Source organism: Chinchilla lanigera, unplaced genomic scaffold (genome assembly GCF_000276665.1).
Source record: "Chinchilla lanigera isolate Chin_1 unplaced genomic scaffold, ChiLan1.0 scaffold00001, whole genome shotgun sequence".
NCBI classification, from domain to species: domain Eukaryota; kingdom Metazoa; phylum Chordata; class Mammalia; order Rodentia; family Chinchillidae; genus Chinchilla; species Chinchilla lanigera.
In genome coordinates, this window is record NW_004955402.1 from 36,436,076 (window position 1) to 36,458,024 (window position 21,949).

Below are 21,949 nucleotides of genomic sequence, written 5' to 3' on the forward strand. Positions count from 1 at the left end.
TCTACACCAATGTGAGGTTGATGTTGATGCCCCATTTTACCATAAAGAAACTGAAGTTCACAAAGATGCCTCAGTGGGCCCCAGGTAGAAACTTGAATACAAGTGAATCTGATTTCAAACAGAAATCTACAGGAGTATGTTTTCACAATACACTTTGATAAGGAGAATTAACTTGGGAAAAGTGGACACAGTGATACATACACACAGGTTCACAGACACACATCAATCCTTGTCCAAGATGTAATTCCTCCACAGAGTTCCTTACCCTTATAGAGTTCAGGATACCAACCTGTCATTTTTTAAAAACTTGTTTATCCTTGTTTTTTTTCCATATATGATTCCATTTATATGAAATGTTCAGAACAGGCAAATCAATAGCAAGACAGAATGTGTTTTATATACTTATAAATAAGATGCATACTGCAATTAGTTGAAGTACATTAATAGTTTCTTATGGATAATTATATTGGGAAAGCTGGCTAACAAAATGAAAAACTTTATTCCACTTAGTCCTGACAAGTAGTATTTGTTAAGCAGTTTATTAGATGATTTTTGTGAAATGTACATAGATTAAAATAAGTGTATAAAACTCCAAATTATCATTACAATTTTCATTAGTATCTGATCCAAAACTAAAAAATTTTAAACAAATTGGCCTTATTTTACAGGAGAAGCAGGGTTGTAAACGGCTAATTTTACTGCTTGACCCTGGTTGGTTGTATAAAACCCATCATTTTCCTGAGAAAAGACAGGATGAGATATTAGGCCAAGAGGGCAAAACCCTCAAACTATAGAAACAAAATGTCTTAGAATTCCACTTAATGAAGCCTATGTTTGGCTAGCTATTTGGATTATAATTTCAGGTCTTAAACAGATACAGAAAATCTACTTTTTTAGAACAAACATGCATACCCTTGTACTATAACAGAGAAGACAATAAATGTTAGATTTTAACTGTAGAGTTTTTTTTTACTTTTTATAGCACAGCAGTCCACATTTTTCTTCCTTTCCCTTCACAGTCTGGAATGCATCTGACTCATTAACTTCTCCAATTTGATTGCTAAGACCGTGTTTCCTTCAATCTTCAATTTTCCTGACATGAATGCCATTGTTGGTTTTAGCTTCCCTGAAAGCATTTTGACAAAATCATCAGTAGACATACTCACCACCACATCTGCCCGGTCAGAGGGCTCCCCTTTTTCAACATTCCCACCCTTGCTTTTCAAATCAAGAAACAACGTGCCACCATCTTCACCTGACAATTCAAACAGATAGATAGCTTGCGTGGCTTTTTCAACATCATCACTGAGAACATTCTAAATGTTTCTTCCACAGGTCCAGAATGTGGCTTTGCTTGTGGCTGTGATTTCTCTTCTTTTAATTCTGGAACAGCACCCTTTTCTTCACAACTGCATCTGTATGTTCATCTAAGAAGAAATCTGGTAACAAAGGCTGGCCTGGTTTAATTGTGTAGACATCAAAATTTTTTATTCCTTCTTCTTTTAAGATGGTTTCATCAATGACAAAGTTACCAGTAAAGCTTTTTGGCTTTGTAAAAATGGAATATGCAGCATCTGCAATTATCTCAACTTTTCTACATTGGCTTTCAACGCCTGATCCTCCCAGCGTGTCCATAGCGGCAGCGTGTGTAGCTGTTTTAGGCCATAAGGCATTGACTGCAATTTCACCTTAAATTCTTTGGCCATTCCTAGCACACACATAGACATACCATACTTAGCAATGGTATAAGCACAGTGTTGTTTGAACCACACTGGATTTAAATTCAGTGGTGGGCTGAGATTAAGGATATGAGTGATTTTACTCCTTTTCAAAAAAGGAGCACATGCTTTAGATGTAAGGTAGGTGCCTCTGGTGTTCACACTCATCATCAGATTCACCTTCTTCATAGGCGTTTCCATTGTGTTGGTCAAGCTGATAGCAAAGGCACTGTTTACCAAAATGTCAAGTCCTCCAAATTTCTCTATGCTTTCTCTACTGCAGTGCTAATTTGCTGTTTATCGCTCACATCCACAATACATGGCAAGGCCTTTTCTCCAGCTGCTTCAGTCTCTTCAGCGGCAGTGTAGATGGTGCCTGGAAGTTTGGGGTGTGACCGGGCGGTCTTTGCAGCAATGACATTTGCTCCATCTTTTGCAGCTTTCAGTGCAATTGCTTTGCCAATACCGCGGCTTACACTGGTGATGAAAATCGTACATCCCGCCAGCCTCCCGGTGTTGGGCAGCACGACTTCCCCAGACCCCAGGACCTAGGGACAACTGAAGTGGCGGCTGAGGTGGCTGCTACGGGAAGAGCGGAAGGTGGACTCTGCCTCCCCTGACCCTGCCTGGGCCCCTCCTACTTTTGTTTTCTAAGACAGAGTCTTGCCCTGTAGAGTAAGCTGACTTGAACTCACTGTATTAGTCTCAAACATGTGGCAATCCTCCTGCTTCAGCCTCCTGAGTGCAGAGTGCAGAGTGCAGAGATTATAGTTGTACACCACCATGCCCAGCTAAACATAGAATGATTCACAAATTTGCATGCTATGCTTATGTAGGAGCCAATGTTAACCTCTGTATCATTCCAATTTTAGTAAGTATGTGTGCTACAAAGTAAGCACCCCTTGTTTTAAATGTAAGTTTTATTGTTGTTCAGGTACCCTGAGGTCAACAGATCAGGAAATGATTGCTACTGAAGAGATAGTTCTTTATACCCAAGAGGAGGAGGCATACTGCTCCAGGCAAGGCCAAACAAGAAAGCCCCAGAGCAGGTCAGGAGGCTGGAGGAGCAGGGAGAATGTGGGTAAGAGTTTTGCTGTAGATTCTGTGGAAAAGACTGGGTGAGAGGGGCATGCAGGTTTAGGGCTGGCTTGTCCAATACTTTCTTCAGGCCCTTGTCAATGTGGCTGTCCTGCTCTGGGTTGGGTGCCTGTTCTGGAGTGACTAGGTTGTGGGAATAGTGACCTTCAGCGTAAGAGTCATAGGAGATGGAGGACTGGGCTAGGAGTGGTTGTTTTACATAGGAGACATGTGCTCACAGGTGTCATTTGTTGTCTCCAGCAATTGGGTCTTCCAGGAAAAGACAGTACCTCCAGGTCAGCAAGGTCCGAAGATGGTGAAGCATCAAAAATATTGAAAATAAAAGGGTATGGTTAATACCGTCCTCAGGTTAGAGTTTTCCCTGTTTTGGAGGTACAGCTGGGTTCTGATGTATTCAGATTTCAATGAAGGACAGTTTGGTCAATTAATTAAAAGCTGGGGGAGTGGTCTGTAAAGCACTGCAAGCTATTGCTTGACCTGTGCAGAAGGTAGAGAGTGATCTATGGTGTGCTGAGCACAGCTGGAAATAGAGATTTATTGTGCACAGACTTATTAAGGAGAGACTGCCTGGAGCCACTTTAGAAAAGGTGGAGTCTATCTCCATCCTTGCTTTGCTGGGCCCACTCTTCACTTCTCCGCACTCTCTTCCTGGCCCCGCCCCTCCCTGCCAGGCACTTATCTTCCTCTTGCTCACATTTGGTTGCCCCCATTCTCCTGCCAGATATGTGCTGTCCTGTTCTCCCTCAGAGCACTCTGGGCTCCAAAATCATCTTCTTCCCCGGTCCTTACCGTCCCATCAGATTTCTACTCACTTGGCATGGAACAGGTTTGCTTAAATGTTTTAAGGTCTCAGAATGCCAAGCAGTGTGTGTATGTGTGTGTGTGTGTGTGTGTGTGTGTGTGTGTGTGAGAGAGAGAGAGAGAGAGAGAGAGAGAGAGAGAGAGAGAGAAAGAGAGAGAGAGAGAGACAGAATCTCAAATTCATTGTATGCAGAAAAAATGTGCACATATATGTGAAGGGTGTGAAGGGTCACAGTGGTTTTTTAAATTTTATTTTTAAAGATAAAAGAACCAAAACATATTAACAAACACACAGACATAAACAAACCAACGTAAAAACAATATAATCATTACAGAATTTCAGACAAGGAGATAAATTAACAATGGTTGTTGCATTACATACTGTTATCTTCATATTGGTTATTCAGACAAACAAATACAGACATTTAAGAATGATCAAACAAATAAATATCAACTGTTCCTTTTAAGAAAGCAATAGAAATTAGTAGCACAATTATCCCAGCCATCTTGTGTATATATATATATATATTTTTTCCCTTCCTTCTTTATTTTCTCCTTTCCCTCATCCCAGTCATTCTTTCCTTTCAATCAGTTTCTTTCCCTTTCACATTGTCTATTGTACCTTTTAGATTTCATGTACTCTTTCAAGTTCTTATACTAGGGAGACAATACAGTGTTTACACATGTGAGTCTTATTTACTTCACTTATGAGTATGATCTCTAATGGTGTCTATTTACCCATAAAACCCTCAAGTTTATCTTTCTTTATAGCTGAGTAATATGGTCACAATGTTTTGAAGTATATTCCTTAACTCCGGGTACTGCATTTGACAATAAGTGTTGTCAGCTTGAATCTCTAAATGCAGGTACAGCCAGCAAAGTGAGAATTTTTGAAGGAGCAGAGACCTCTGGAGTATGATGCTGACGCTGTACCCATCCCTTATAACAGATTGAAGGTTCACACTGAGAGTCTTACCTTTAACTGCCAGGCTTCAGAGTTGCTGTGTGTTTCCCTGAGGGTCATGACCAAGTGTCTTCCCTTGGGCATAATGCCAGAAAGAGACTCTTGTTCTCCTTCAAGCCCTTCCTGCAATCCAGACACAATGTCCTACCAGCCCTGAAAAAAGGCTAGAAATAAGTGGATTCAACCGAACATTCTGAAGCTAACTGGTACATTTACTTTTGCACCCCAGAGCTGTTAGAGCAGGATTAAGAACACAGGGAAGGACTCACAGCACGAAGCTCCAAACTCCTTGACAGTGATACATTCTGGTGCCAGTCATATTTCTGAATTCTGTTTTTCTGTCAAAAATTGGGGGAGAGTACATAGTGATGCACTTCCCTGTAAGGTTATTGTAAAAGAGAGAAGAGTTAGTGTATATAAAAGCTCTTGGAGCGTAGCCTTTTCCACACTTTGGTTTGGGCTCAGTAAAAGGGCCAAGGATATCTGACCCCATAATAGTAAGAGAATACATGTGTGTAATGGTAAGCCACTAACTTTGAGGGAATTTGTTACAGTGGTAATAGGAATCTAATACTTAGTTGAAAAAGAAAAGTAGAAGAACTGGAAAGGATATTCTCCCAGGTGGCATTCTGACAGTCTAGATCAGCAGTGTCCAGCAAACTTTTCTGCACTATTCAATATGGTAGCCATCAGACTCACATGGCTGTTGAGTATTTGTGATGGGGCTGGTACAGTTGAGACACTGAATTTTAAATTTTATTTAGACTTTTTAAATTAAAGCAGGCAAATGACTATTGTCTAGAAAAGCACAGGGTTCAGAAATGACCATGTAAATTTGTAACTAAGATATACTAGACTAAAATGATTGTCAGTAGGGAGGCCAAGAAATTGAGAGGCCAGGAGTGTTAGAGATGACTCATATGGAAGCTGAAGTCACCAAATTAATGATGGGACAATGACGGGGAGGGTAGGTACGAAAGTTGTGGGAAGATGAGAGTCTGATACAGAGATGTGCCTTTGCACAAGCTTAGGCTTTTGAATGAAGGCAGCGGGTGACTCAAAGCAAAGAGAACAAATTGGGAAATAGGGAGAAAAGTAACAACTGCTTGAGGAAGGGACATAGATGATATATTTAAATGAAGAGAGTAAAATATTGCTTATATCTCAATAGGCAGGAGTTTTCCCTATACATTCATGAACCCAGCTAAAATTCAGGTATGATACTAAGGTCAAAGGAGAGAGTTACTAGCATAGAGAATCAGCAGCCTCCATCAGAGCATGATTGTATGGCTTCTCTCACTTGATCTCAAGCTCCACTTGGGTAGAATCAGCTTTAAGATTTTGCCAGATACATAGGAAGAAAATTAGGATGTATGAATAAGGCTTATAGATTGTTCATCTTGCTCCCTACTTTTCTTAAAGGAGTAGCTTGATTTGGGGGACTTCCATATTGAAGTATCCTCATATTAGGAGAGCATTTCTTTGCTCTTTGGTGGGCTATTTGGACCACTGGGAGGCTGGTACAGCCAGGCCTATTCTATCTATGTAGTTGTGCTTCTGGCTAGGTTTGTACTAGGAAGTTTGATCTTTCATAAAGGAAATTTGACATTGAAAACTATAAATATATGCATTTCACTTACTTTTATAGGTCAGTCTGGAATCCAGCTATATGATAGCAACCAAGACTGTATACATGTGTAGTGTATGCTGAATGGTCAAGGGGTAGATTGCCCTGAATGGGACCTAGGTCTGAATCTAGGCGCATTCAGTTACTACTATTATAACTGTGCAGAAAGTACTAAGCTGTAAGCTTTGTTTTTTTTCCTCTATAAAATAATGTGGGTAATCTCATTGCTGTGAAGAGTTGTTGGACAATTAAGTGAATTTATTTTTATAAAGCACACACTATATCATCTGGCACAGTGTGAAAATATTATTGTTATTTTGCTTTTATTTTAGGAGGAACTCTGCATTGCAAGTCCTGTGCTGAATAAACCTCAAAGCAAACTTTAAATTAATGCCTGTTTGTTCTTACAAGGACATCCCAACAGTATCAATGCTGCCCCTAACCAGGGACACTCATTAGAGGACTAGAACTTTGGGAAGTCTCAGCAACACTGTTCATAAACGACGGACAGGCATGAAGTTGTAAAATGTTTTATGGGAAAACCTGTGAAAACGTCAAACTTTCTATAATACTGATGGAGTAGTTTAAATCATTCACATTTTATTAGGAAATGTCAGTGGTTATGAGCTAATCAATTTCAAATTGATTTTATTTGTGTAAAATTGGCATTTAAAAAAGTGAATCTATTGCTCACAGTTGCCTCTTCCAAAGTGAAATTATTACGGTATTAGTAGTAAATGCACTCTGATTGAACCTATATCATTATTCATGCATTCAGAATTGAACTCCTAATAGTGCCTTATAAGATTAAATAAAAAGACAGAGAAGATGCTGGCTGCCTTTCAAAGACTCAGGCAAGGAGGAGTTTTGACAGGAGGAAGGATTCTTCTACCAAGGAAGGTGCCAGAGTAACAAGCTGAAAGGCAAGCTTCCTTCCTAGTTTCCCTCACTCTGAGGCTCAGATACTTCACGCCAAAGCATTGCTAAAGGAAGCACAGGAGTAGGCTCAGTGCAGAATCTACCTGGCAGAAGAGGCAGAAGCAGCGCTGGGTCTAAGGAGATGGCCAGTAAGGTGCAGGGAACATCTAGTGTTCTTCAGTTGAAGCTGGGGTGTTCTTCAAGCTCAGTCAGCAGTTGATGATGATGCCTTTTAGGTTGAGGCAGTGCTGGCTTATTCCTGCCATCTTGAGTAATTAATGATAGTATCCTCTTCTGCTTTCAAAATGTGCCAGGGTGGAAAGTAAATAATATGGTAAATTAGCGCTCTCCAGAGAAACAGAACTAATAAGAGGCAGACAGACAGAAAGAGAAATAGACTCGATTGGCTCATGCAATTATGGAGATAGAGAAGTCTAACCATCTGCTATTGTAGTGGATTGACAACTGGCGGTCGACTTATAACCCCCAGCTGAACTGAGTCAGTGTGGTGCTGGGTGTGGGAGGCCCACCTGAGGATTCTTGTCAGAAGCATAAGAGGAAGAACTGAAGCAGAAGAGGCTGTTGGGAACTGAGAAAGGCTGTTGGAGCTGATAGAAGCTGTAAGAAGCTGTTGGTTCTCTTGGAGGAGCTTGTCATGCTGGCTTTCCTGATGAACTTGGCTATTTTCATCCTCCAAGGAGCTCGGGACCTTGTTGGCACTGAAAATTGCTTCAGTTCATTTTGGGGGAGCTCTGGTCCTCACTTTGAGCATTGCTTCCTGGCTCCAGGGGGGAAGATGGTGCACTGTCAGTCTCCTGGAGAAGCTTGCTGCGTTGGCTTTCCTGATGGGAACTCGGTTTTCCTGATCGTTGGAGGACCTCACTGTTTCTGAGGATGGTTGTGGTACCTTTGAGGGGAGCTGTTGTTTTTACTTTGCGCATTGCTTCCTGGCTCCAGTCCAGATCCCTCTGCCTGCTAGCACAGATCCTTCATCCCGCTGGTACAGACTTCCTAGATTCCACTACTGATCTTTGGGCCTTCCCAGGGCAGATCCAAGAAACAGGCATGAGATATTGTTATGGGCTCTGGGCCTCCATTTGCATTCATGAGAGGCACTGTTATGAGCTCTAGGTCTTCAGCTGGACTCATGCAGGACATTTCTGTCGGATCCAGACCCTCAGCTAGATTCCTTGGTCTTACTGTGTGGACAGATTTCCTGCACTCTTCTGTATATCATTCTTTGAGTGCCTATTATAAATAATCTTATAAAATGTGTCCTGTATTGTTTCTCCTTGCAAATAAGCCCCAAACCACCACAGCTATCTCATATAAACTGGGGTCCTTAGAGAGCAGGTGGTTTTGTTCCAGTCCAAAAAAATGCATTAGGCTGGGGAAGGCAATGGTGTAAATTCTGATCTGTAATCGAAGGTCCAAGAATTAAGAGCACTGACGTCCAAGGACAGGAGACAGATATCTCAGCTCAATCAAAGAGGGAGATTTTATCCTTTCTCTACCTTTTTGTTGAGTTTATGTGCTCAGTGGATTGAATGATGCCCACTGACGTTGGTGAGAGTCATTTTCTTCATTCTAACAATTCAAATGCCTATGTCTTCCACAGCCTTAGAGATATACCAGAAATAATGTGACCTGCTAACCGGTTATCTCGACATCTTCATCTCTGTCAAGTTGACAGATAAAATTAGCTGTCATATAATGACCATCTCAGAAACAAGCAGAGTTTCTTATATCCTCAACCTCTTCTCAAACTCTTCCCTTCCCCTTCTTTCTTTGAAATCAGACCTCCCCTGAGAACGCTTCTTTATTTGCAGCCCTCTCTAATGTCAGTTGTCTCAGTTCCTGTACTCCTCAGGCTTTTGGCCCTGGAAGGCAAGGCCTTCCTTTGTTTTGAATTGCTACTTCCAAATCAGTCTTGTTGCTCCAGACTCAACAAATCTCTTCATAAGTTGCTGTTAGTTAATAACCTTGCTTCTTGTTTAATTTAGGAAATAGAAGCAGCTGAAGAAGGCCTTCCCATTTTCACCACCAAATATAGTAAACTACTCACATTTTACCCACTTACTTAGCCATCTTCTTTTTTAATGAATTATATAGGAGCACTCTTGTTCAAAATTCTTCACATATGTACTGGATTCAAATGCCTCACCCTGACTCAGAGACATTGCTCCTTCAACTACAACCTCTTGCTCCAGCATTATCAACATTCTTTCCCTACTGACCAATTCCTACAACACAGACATGGTGAAATATCCCCCACCTGGTCTCCTTCACCTAATTTTCTAGCATATCTCCTAGAAATAATTGTTTGTCCATACTATTTTCATTTCTCCTCATCACATTTTATCTTCAACTTACTCCACTCAGACTTTAATCTGATATTTCTATCAACCATCTCAGTAAGATCTACACTGACTTCCAAGTTGCCAAATTCAGTGGGTGATTCTTAATTCTCATTTTAATCTTTCTAAAACATTAAGATGTATTATGTACATGTACCAACTCCTTACAAGGAATGTGATCATTACTACAAGTACCACAAACGTATAAACTAATAAAAAAAGAAATTATAAAAATATTTCAATAAAACTTGACACAGTGAATCATCTGCTCCTAAACTGCTTTCTTCAGTTTATCTTCTGGTTATCATTCTCTCTTGCTTGCTTTTCTACCTCACTTACAGTTTCTTCTTTGCTGGATTTTCTTTACCTTAATGACTCCTAATATGGGAGCAATCCAGGGTCAATCTTGGATCTCTCCTATCTGATCTCTTGCTCTTGTTACAACTACTCTCTGGGTAATATCTAACGTTGAGAGTTTAAATACCTTTAACACTGAGGTAGTGTTATATATGTGCCTCCCCCTGAGTTCCAGCCTCCTGTCTGCTCAACACTTGCCTGGGAGTGTCAACAGATGTCTCTGTCCTATGTGTTGCAGCCTAAACTCTTGTTTGCCTTTACATGCTTGTTCTATGCTTTCTCATTTCAAAGTCTTCTGCATCTCTACAAGTCACAAGTCTGTATTTTAACTGTTTAGGCCAAGTACTTTAGTGTTACCCTTTAATCTCTTCACTTCTCTCACTCTGCACATCCCAGCCATCAGCTAATCCCCTTGCATTACCCTTATAAACTGAGACTTTGCCTTTCTCATCTCCGCTATGACCACCCTAGTCCTTGCTGTTACCATCCTTCACCCTGGTTATTGGTTAGTCTCCTCACTGGCGTCCCTGCTCACTGTCCTCCAAGCCATCACCACTACTACCTCGCACCCCTATAGGCTATTCTCCACTTACCAAAGTGGTCTTTTAAAAAAGATGCTATGCTTAAAGTCAGCTTTTGATTCTCCTTTGCTGAAAGCACTCCAGTGACTTACTACTTCAGAGTAAGTTACTTGGATTCTTTACTACTGTCACAAACCCTAAATAGTCTGTGTCTCCCTCTTACCTCTACACTGTCTCTAACCTCTTTTTAAAAAAATGATCTTCCTGTTCTCATTGTTCCAGCTACACAGGCCTCCTACCAGTTCCTTACAAGTCGCACTCGTCTCTTGCCCTTTACACTGTTACTCCCTCTGCTTGGAAGGTGCTTTCCTCAGGTGCCCACATGACTCACCCTTTCACCTCCTTTAGGTCTCTACGTTTCTTAAAGTCAAACATTGACCTGTGGCCTCCTCACCTGACACTCTCTCATTCTTTCCCTTGATTTATTATTTTTTTCATAGACTATACTACCGTTTGATATTTTATGGATTGCTTATTTTCATTTTTCTGGGATGCTCTATATGTGAGTTCATCTATTTACTGAAATTTATCTGTAACTCTCATGTCAGTACTTATGTTTCTTTTCTATCCCTTGCAGATGTTCACAGAGGTGAAAGATTTGAGTCTCTTGATGCGTATGTTCCCAGGTGAACTTTAACACAGGAATCATATGCTTTCTTATGTTCAGCTCGAACTACATACAACTGTCCTTTCTCTGTGGCACACTATTTACATTTTTATGTTTTTCTGGTGATTTCTCTGTTAAAAATGGCCCCACATGCATAATGCTAAATTCTGTCAGAGATTTTCTGTGCAAAAATGCTGTGTGAGGTACTGTGTGTATAAAACCTATGTGTTAGGTAAGGTCGGGCATGAGTTATAGGTTTGTTGACAATGAGCTCAATGTTATTAATGATATTGGATAAAGTACCTTTAAACAGAAACACACATAAAACATTATACATTGATCAGTTGATGAAAAAGTGATCAGAGGCTCACAGAAACCTATCTCTTAATATTATTTCTCTTGAAAGTAATGGTTCATTATTCACAAATTCATTGTTTTTGCAACTTAATACAACATAACTATTGTGAATAAAAAGAATTTACTGTGCTCATTTCTTTGGTCACCATTAGTCTTCCTAAGCAAAGTTCTATGAGACCATGGACACTGTCTTTATATTCCCTGCTATATCCTTAGGATTCAGAACTATGCCTAGTATATAGTAAGCAAGTGCTCAATAAAAATTTTTTTATAAAGAAGGTCACTTCAGTAGTCCAAAAATCTTCATACATTTCTAATATGTGCACATTCATTATAGAGTAAAGATATTATTGAAATAAGGATACTATTCATATAGGGAATATTACAAATGCTGAATTTTTTCATTATACTTTGGAGAACAATTAAATTTCTATTACTTTCTTTATCCTGATGACTTGTTCTTATATACCCCTAAGGAATGTGCACCTCATCTTTAAAGGTCACTACACTTGACAGCTCCTAGAAATTGCTCAAAGTTTTATATGGGACTGTTGCTCAGTGGCATCACATGGTTTGATGATGGGAAGCTCTTATGCTGAGAAATTATAGAATATAAATTTTGGGAGGGATTGCAGATTCTTGTAGGTTTACACACACAAAGAGATATCTCTACATCCATCTCCTGTTTTCATCTACTCTTAGTTCATAATTTCTTATGTGTTTGGACAATTCCACAATTTAGAAATATTTTCCTTATAATTAGTTGAAATTTGACAAAACTGTAACTTCCAACCATAAGATCTAAATTTGCTCCCTGAAATGCCTGTGACATTTCCGTATACATGTACAGACAGTTATAGTTGCTCCCATGTCCTTGACTGTTAATTTTTTTCAGTTCTTTCAAGAGTTCCTTTTATGAGGGAATATTCTATTTGTTCAATGTGTCCTGGCTGCTCAAAAGAGAAGAGGGTTTTTACAGAGACTTGGTCCGAACAAAGATAACAAGCTAAAACAAATTGGCCAGTGATTATGGTAGAGGAATTTTTAAAGAAGAGTTGTACCTAGTGTTCCATTTATGTTGTTTTCTGTTGTACACTGTGTTCTAATCACTACTTCCACCCCATTATCTCCAAATATTCAGTAGTTTATTGTCCAATAGTCCTGCCTTAATGTGGTGCCTTGGGTAATATAGGAGAAGAGATGGGTCCACAGAGAGATGGCAGCCGTTTCAGGAGGCCAGATAATTAGCAAAGTCACAGAGAATCCAACAAGAGAAGAATTTAGAGTGCATTAACAAGGGAGTGCACACTACTAAAAATCCGGAGAGATTTTAGGGAATTGAGTGGGAATCTGAGCAATGTTACTTGGACCTTAAAAGACAGTATATGGTAGAAAAATTGCAAAAATGGAACAACTCTTTCCTTCTCTATATTCGAACCCTTGCAATGTAACTTTCTAACTCCTTCCATTAAGAAGTGTTGATATTTCCTACCTCTGATCTGGGAGGGACTGGTGATGTGTTTTTGTGGACAGCATACTGCCAGGCAATCTATGGCATTTCTCTGCTTGCATCCCTACTTTCATTCTCCTCTCCCATCCCTCCCCCATCCTTCCCTTTCTCCCTCCCTCTCCCTCCCTCCCTCTCTCTCTCTCTCTCTCTCTCTCTCTTTCTTTCTTTCTTTCTTCTTCCACATTACCCATACCAGGCTTACTTATCCAAATATAGCATCAAATTGCAACTTCTGCCTTAAATTTTGTTTTCTGGAGAAGTCAGGTTAAGGTGTGAGAAAAAATTAAAAAGATGGTTCAACATTCCATGAAGAACCTAAAAAACCCATCAAAATATGAGCTATTCTTTCAGATAACTAAAGTATAAGAGCAAAGCAAGCACATTTCATAAATGTTTAATAAATCTTTAATTAAGCTTATATCAGAGGCATCATGTAATAAAATTGTTTTATTATAGACTCCTTATTTATTTTACAGTACAATAAGACCCCTTCTATTACTCACTTGTCTAGTGTTTTATATCTGTTTTGTAGATCTTAGGATAATTTTACTATTTTTAAATAACTGTGATTATGGAAACTCATAAATGTTAGAACTTGTACACCCAAGACAAAGGTCAGCCTTCAATTTTTGTATTAGACAAAAGAATGCTATGGTTTGTGTATGGATGTTCCCCTAAAGCCTCATGTGGCTATGGGGGTGGCATTTTGGAGGTGGCTGAATCTAGAGTTTGTCACTGGTTCATTGTTTAGTCCTGGGATTTGGGGTATGAGTGCTATACCTGCTCTAGGGTAAATAGATACAATATAGGAGAGAAGAGGTTTGCTCTCCCTTCTGCTCTTGTTGCTTTTGCTGTCTTCTGCTGCCATAAATGGTTGCCTCTCTGTAATGCCACCCTGCCTTGGAGCCAGCTGATTATGGACTGAAACCTTTACAAACTGTGAGCTAAATAAACCTTTCTTCCCTTATTTTTGGGCATCAGGTATTTTGGCTCTGCAATGAGAAAAAAGTAACTAACATACCTTCCCCCATTAAAATATAATTCCTATGAGACAACAGTATTCAGTTATGTGTGACATACATTATGACAACTTAGAATATATATAGGGTTAACCTATGATGGCAGAAAAATAAAGAATTCAACTCCTATTATGAAAGAATTATCTTCTTTTTGTATATAATATTCTTCTTTTAGCCCTTGGCATCATCATCTTTTATAGTTTGACAATATCCATTAACTCCTTATCCCCATTGATCATTAATCTAACAATATATTAACAAATACATCTAAGAAAATATTTTTCTCTTTTTTCCAAAGTATTCAGCATTTCCTTTGTGGCATGTTGAAGAGGATGGCTTTTCTGTAATTTTGCATATATAGGGACAATTAGAATACATCTCTCAGTGGGTCTTGGAGAAGGATTGGGCAATAGATTCCTGCCATGGAAGAAAGGGATGGTAAAGGGGGTCCGTGGGTAGTGCAAAGTAAAGGACAAGGGTGGCCAAAAGAAAGGAGGTAGAATTTAAGAAAGGAAAAACAAGAATTATAAAAGCATGAGAGAGCAAAGGAAATGAGAGACAACTTGATTGAAACAACCTGGCAGACTTGGCTCTTTTTTGAGTTATAAGCAGTCTTGAGAAATCACTGGTCTTGTTTCCAACCTTGGGGCAAGGAAACTATTGGTATTCTTCATTTTGCTAGTGGTGAAAGCAAATATTTGGTAAAGCAACATGTCTAAGATTTCAGAGTAAGTGGTACTGGAGGCATGACTTCTGCCCCTCTTTTTTGGTATACTTTCTGCTGTGACATAGAAAGGAAGAAAATGTGTATGTGTGTGTGTGTGTGTGTGTGTGTGTGTGTGTGTGTGTATACATCCAGGGTGTAGCTATCTATAAATCTTAGTATTTAATCTCTGAGGCTTTAATAGCAAAATCAATTCAAATCAACAGATATTTATTTAGAATCCATAAAATACATATTTATTTAGCAAGGAGTTATCAGGTAAAGTAATGGAAGTGCTTATCTCCAGCCCTAGATTATCCAGGGAAATATTGACATAAAACACTTTTACTCTCCTTCTCTATAACTACATATATCCCTGTCAACCTAAGTACCCAATTCTGGTTTCTAAAATAGTTAAAGTAACCTAAGACCCTACATCTGTCTTTAAATTCATTTGAGGCTATCACACATGTAATGCGGATGGATAAAAGAAGTGGCTGGCAGCTCCCCTTCAGTGATCAGGTTAGGTGTTACAAGAATCTGGCTTCCCTGCAAGGTCAGAGTTCCTCCTATCCAGTTCTGAGTGTGACCAGTGTAAGCAGTGAGTGTGCTGGGGTGCAGCCATGTGGTTTGGGTATAACTGTCATGCGGTATAGGCCGGCACTTTACCTCGTTAGATGCTGCCATTAGTTGCCTAATCTACGTTTTTGCCATTTGGAACAGCACTGTTTTATACTCCCACTGGCTTTGTAAGAAATTTCCACTTACAATACATCTTGCCAATATTACCATTGCCACTATTTGTGATTTTTAGCCATTCTGGTAAGTATGTAGTGGTGTCGTTCCGTGGTTTTAATTTGCATTTCCCTGATGGATACTTATACTGAGCATCTTTTTATAGGTTTATTGATCATTTATTTCTCTTCTTTTGTGAAGTGACTATGTAGATTTTTCACTCTTTTTATTGGGTTGTTTGTCTCATTATTCTCTCTCTATATTATATATATATATATATGAGTTCTTAATATATACTGGATACAATTGTCATTTATAAGTCAAGAATATCTTTGGATGTAAAAAAAGAACTTGACTAATGGTGACTCGAGCAGTAGCAATATCCATCATCTGATATAACAAAATGTCCAGAACCAGGCAGCTTTCCATGCTGTTGCTTATAATCTCATGGTTGCTTGGTGGCTGTCACTGAGTCAAGTAAGACACTTGCATTCACAGGGAAGGAAAAGTAGCAACCAGCCAGGCAATAGGAGAAGGTATTTTTACCTGTTTTTTTTTCCTGTGGAAATAAAAATTATTTCTCAGAAGCACTTTCAAATTTCCTCCTCTTTCCTATTGGCCAAAATTAAGTGTCCTGCATAAACACTCCAGTGACAGGAAGGCCAGGAAAATGAGCATTAGGCAATAGCTTACTGTACTGTAGCCATAATTGGATTAGACAGTCATGACTCATGCTGTGGAGCCAGGAACACTGTATGAACACAGATGCTCTGATTTCAAAGAGAGGAATGGTGCTTGACAGGCATCCAGAATGTCAGTATCACAACTCACAAACCTCTATGTTACTCTCCACTGCTTCGAGAGAAGTTCCTCGGAAGATTTGTGATTCTCTGGTAGGCTTATGGAGAAAATAGAGGCGAGAAGGTCAAGCCTTTGATTTAAATGCATAAAATACAACTGCCACCAGTACTAATGCTTACTAACTGTCGGATCTCAGTGAAGCCTGACTGGCGTGAATGGCTGAATAAGGGATTAGTTCGGACCTTGTTTGACTGCTACAATAAGAAGGCAGGCTTCACAACTACACTATCCAAGGGGACAAGGCCAAGTGAATCCAACAGGAGTGTTGATGAAAAATGGGGGGGCGGTCTAGGCCTTAAGCTGGGTTTCTTTGCAAAGCAGAACCTGAGACCAGGGTATTTCAGGTAGTTTGTTTGGGAAGTGGTCACAGGAAACAAGAACAAGGGACAGAGAACATAAAGTGGAGGAGGAAAAGGCAGGGCAAAGCACATCTTCATGGGTGACTGGAGCTGAATTGTGTCTGGAGCCTCCGAGGACTATGCAGAATATGTGTCAGTATTGTGCACTCTGAAGTTCTCCGAGTGTGGATCAGCTCCCCTTGACTATGCTCTATATATGTATATGTATATATATATATATATATGCAAATTTATGGGCTCCACCCTGACTTCTTGAATCAATGCCTTGGGAAAGAGGGCACAGGATATCGTATTTAAACAAACACTTTGGATAAATTCTTACAGATATTCACATTTGAGAACCACTGCTCTAGTCCACAGAGAGAGAGTGTTTATTGTTCAGCTCTCATCCCCTTTATCAATTGGCTCACATTCCCCATTGGGCAAACCACAGAGCGTTAATGATGCATTACTGTCTCTCTCTCATCACCTCAGTGATGCCTGCTGTGGGAAGCAAGGGGTTTTCAGTGCAGCTCAGCCGAGGCCCAACCACATGCACCTAGACAAGGCTGGATTCTGCTGTGGTGGCTGTAGGAAAAGGTGGGCCCTCACCAACTGGTACAAGACATCCCTGAGTCCAGACAGGAGAACAAGAATAGACCTATTTAGATTGTGACAGCCCCTCCAACATTCAAGCTTCATGGAGGGAACCAAGAAATTACTTTCTAAAGCATTAAGCTCTCTATAAAGGGCCCTAAGCTCCTAGAAGGAAATACACTGTGTAATTGCACAGGACTTCAGTGTACAGAACACATTAACAAGACACACGAGGGGCTGGGGATTTAGCTCAGCGGCAAAAGCGCCTGCCTGGCAAGCGCAAGGTCGTGAGTTCGGTTCCCGGTACCGGAGAAAAACCAAAAAAAAAAAAAAAAAAGATACACGAGAAACAGTAGCTGTTTATGTTGTAGTATATCCTTGAGGCAGGTGCAGTGTTTCCAACTGTTGAAAGTGGCCTCAGTGATCTCTCCCTGTTGGTATCAAATTAAAGATAATAGATTTCTCACTTTATTGGGAAAAAGCTTCTCAACAGCAGATATTCATCATCCTTCCCTCAGTTTCCTTGGGAATTTAAAGCCGTGCAGTTTTCCATCTATATTTCCTTTTATATTGCCCCAAGAAAAAAACCCTTCTACTTCTTTAACAGCTATTGCTTATTCTCCAGTGTTTTCATTTTCTCCTTTGAACCTAAAAAGTCACCAGTGGTCATGATTTACTTTGAACAATTTGAAAAAAAGGAAAAAAAATATTGCTATTGAGACTAGAATTAAAATGGGTTGGGGCTCAGGGAAGATGGATTTGGGGTGAGGTAGGGGTTTCTGCCTAGTCTCCGGTAAGTGGTATTTGATTCCACACATACAATTTCAGATTTTTGTTCAGAAACACCATTAGGTTGAAAAGACAAGAACATGAGATACAAAGGTTGTAACAATGAATATGTATGTGTACTTTTTCTGTTATGGGTGGGAGGTACTTTAAAACTCAGATTTCAGTCATTGCAATTCAGATTTTGAGAGTCTGTGTAGGCAGAGTTTTCCCTGGGAAAGATGATCAGCCTTTTCCTTCTTTCCCACCTGAGGTCTTCCATTCATTCCAGGGACATCTAAACACCAACTATATCTGGTGATGACACCTAGTGGATTCCTAGAGCCAGAACTGAGAGTCTCTTGCCATGGAATAACTTGGCTGAGAAACCAAAATTGGCATGTACTTTCTCAGCTATAACCCAAGTAACTCTGATTTTTTCAGCTTTGTCTTAGGAATCCCTTTTAGACTTTGGACATTGGCGATTATGCAGATTTAAGGCTCCTATGATTCTTTGTTCTGTTTAAGGCTTTGTGTTGACTCATGAGGAGCTTTTCTCTCTCCATAGCTGTGGTCTAAGAAACCCTTGCTCATTTTCAGTATTTTCAGTTATTTGTGCTTGTCAGGAAGCCAGAATTTAAGAATAATAATCCTTTCATCAAACACATGCTCATGGAATTCTTGCTGTGCTCTGGCCATCACATAAGGTGGTAATACTATATTAAAAAGGGAAGAGTTTTACAACATTACTCAAAAAACGTAATGTTGGAGACACAGACATGAACACCAGTTGCCCTAACATGTATCATGGAAGAAGGTTCAATGCAGGCAACAAGAGGGGACTTTTGGTGCAGAAAAGGATGTCCATTCTTCTTGAGAGAGGAGAGGAAGGAGTTAGGAAAAGTACACAGTGATAGTAAAAATTCAGCTTGGCTTAAAGGATGAGTAGGAGTTTGCTTCTTGAACCACCTGGTGAAAAGAGGTTAAAAAAAGGCGAATAAGTATAATTTACACCTTTAGGTATTGTGACCAACTGGAAGAAAAATAGATGGCTATTTCTAGGGAAAATATCCAAAAATACCTTTCCCCCTTTAATGAAAGAAGGATTTAAGAGAAGATTTGAGAGAAAGGGGGATAATTCAGTGAACAATATTTTTGGAAAATAAAGAAGAAAATTGGGTTAAAGTTGAGGGTTAGTCTGAGAAAGGACTACGAAATCCTTCACATGGATATTGAGGGCAGGAAAAGGAGATGTGGATGGATCTGCTTATATTGTTGAAGGGGAGCAAAGTAGAAAATTGGGGAAGTTCATGCTTAGCTACTTCGATGTTATTTGAAAAACAGGAATCAAAGACATCTGGCGTGAAAGTGCTAGAGGAGAATATTAGTGTTTTAGATCTGCTGCTATCAAATAAAGGATTAGGATCTGTATAAGGGAAAACACAAAATTTGAAATTCTATACCCTCCTCATTTTTAACATGAGAGTGACCTTCATGCATATAGGGGGCTGGACCAAAAACATCTGGCAGTTTTTCCTCAGTTTCTACTTCCCCTTAGGATGCTCATTTTTCCATTCCTGACTCCTCTCTCTCTTTGGCCTCTTGGAAGTGGGCACCATCTTGGAAGTGTAGCAGAGCAGGATTAAATCCCCTTCATCATGACTGAGGCAAGTCAAGGTTTTCAAAAATGGACCATGTTTTTATAAGTGAAACATAAGAAAGACTACACAAGGAAAATATTGGAAACAGGTTATAAAATTCAGGTTGTTGAAATGACCTGTTTCTAGTTCCCTTCGAAGCTCATACACTTCTTCACCTCTCAAATTGCAGCCTAGGAAAAGACCAGTTCACTATGCCTTAGTCTCTATCCTGGCTTCTTCCCTGATGCTAGCTCTTCTCCACAGTCACATTCCACAAGTGGCGCTGCTGCCTGTACCCCTCTGTGCCCACACAGTCAAGGTGTCACAGAGACCTCATCCTGCTGCTTGACTTTGGCTATGTGGCCCAGTGGGAAGCCTTCCCTATAAAACACGGACTGGCAAGCCTGCTGAAAGAGAATGCAATGAATGATAGTCCGATAGTCTGAGGCCACCATCTATGGGAGTCACTCAGAACCCAGTAGAGGCCGAACAATGGGATGTTAAAATGGAAATATTACTCAGACTTCAAAAGCCGTGGTAAAAATATCTTACCTGAAAGTCCAAACATTGCAGTCTCCAAGCGATGAAACTATTCTAAAAAGACTGAAAGATGATTTCTCTACTTTAAATCATAATATAATTCCGGGTTAGTTTTATAGTCTTGTATTGATCATTCTATGACTGCATACTTGTTCAATTTGATAGATATATTTTGGCAGCCAATGCTTTTTCTGGGTAATTATTATGAAAATATAAATTATCCTTCTTCTTATTAAATGTACACAGTAAGTAAATTACAAAACTGGACCGGAATTTAGTTCTGTGTGGCTTTAAGTTTCACTTGAAGTTTAATCAAATCAAAAAGTGTTATTGAAAATGATCACGGTGCTAGCAGCAATAATTGACAAACGCCCGAGATACTTTTGGGATGGTTAACATCCTGTCGTGGCAGTCATTTCCCAGTGAGAATTAATACATTTGACCCTTTCTTTATGGTGGGTTTGAAGGAAGAGGAAGAGGACAGTGGTACATAGAACTGAAGGGGATTAGATTTAACGGTGTTTTCTGATAGCTTCATAGGTCACGATAATGTTTTTAATCTATGATCACAGCATGAATGTAAAATTGCATGCCTCTCTCACCTCAAAAAATAGTTTTAATATTTCCATCTCTTCGTATATTTAGAAAATGGCTTTTTCCCCTTGCAGACAGGATGAGAGGATGATAAGGAAGTGAATTTAGTTTCCTCTCTAGCATTTCAGCCCAGAAATAAGATTTCTAGCAACACATTGCTTTTCCTTAGAGTCCAGCAGGTAAAGTATCTTGGTGGTCTTGTGGGTTGAGACAGCACACATTTTTATGCTGAGGATTTCTTGGGAGTATTTGAGGTTTAGTTTATTGTCAGGAGATGATCTGGCCTTGTGCCAGATGGGGACGTGCCAAGAAGGACACCAACTGTGAGAGGCTCACATGCAATGGAACACCTGCCCCAGGCTGCCCAGTGAGGATGTCAGGAGTCCTACACCTGCTAAAACCCCATCACTTTGTGCTGTGCTCCCTGAGGGAGGAAAGGATGACCTCAGCCTTCTGGAATGGCAAGAGAACTCTGTCTTGGAGAGTACTGTTGGGGAGATGCGTTTCCACAGAGACCCTAGATGACCTCACTGGTCCTGTGCTTATTCTAGACTTGCAGGCAGATTCCTGTCCCATTCATTTCCTGGTCAGCCATAAGGGGGACTTACTCCTCTGGGAAGCTAATTAGAAATCTGTAGATTATAGACCCGGTGTGTCAGAAAAGTGTGTGAAAGGAATGGGGTGAAACATCCTCTTGCCTGAAGCTATAACGAATGCTTGAGGCCTCAAAGCTAATTGGAGGGATGGAGGTGATAATGAGAAAGGAAACCAGAACTTTTGTAGACCTGCAACAGAAAGCTGTTCTCCTGTTGCACAGAATACAAAACTATCAAGGCCTCAATCACTACTGGAATACAACAATAACTTTCATATAAGTAGAAAAATTACTTGTGTCCAAGTTTTATTTAATTTCTTGAAAAAAAACATAATATTTTATCTTAAAGCACCATTCATACCAATTTTATGAATTTTCATAATTTTTTTGTTTTCAAATTCAAGGATCCTCTTAAAAATATTCACTAACAGAATAACCTTAGCCATTTTTTTTTTTGTTTGCTTTTTTTGGTGTCATAGTTTAAATGGTTTTAAAAGTTCAGACAAGTTTTGAATCAATGAGAGCTTAGTTCCAAGGAAAAAGTGAATACATTAGGGATCAAGGAAGAAGAAGAAAGAAAAGGAGGAGGTGGTGAAGAAATAAAAAGACAGTAACATAAAAATTCAAGATTGTTAACATGGGCTGTGTTGCTAGTGTGGGTTTTATT

At 39.7% G+C, this 21,949-nt stretch overlaps 1 pseudogene; it reads right to left on the reverse strand.

Moving 5' to 3' along the window:
- Window positions 1–936: 936 nt before the first annotated feature.
- On the reverse strand, window positions 937–4,665 carry LOC102030367 (annotated as a pseudogene).
- Between the last annotated feature and the right edge of the window lie 17,284 nt (window positions 4,666–21,949).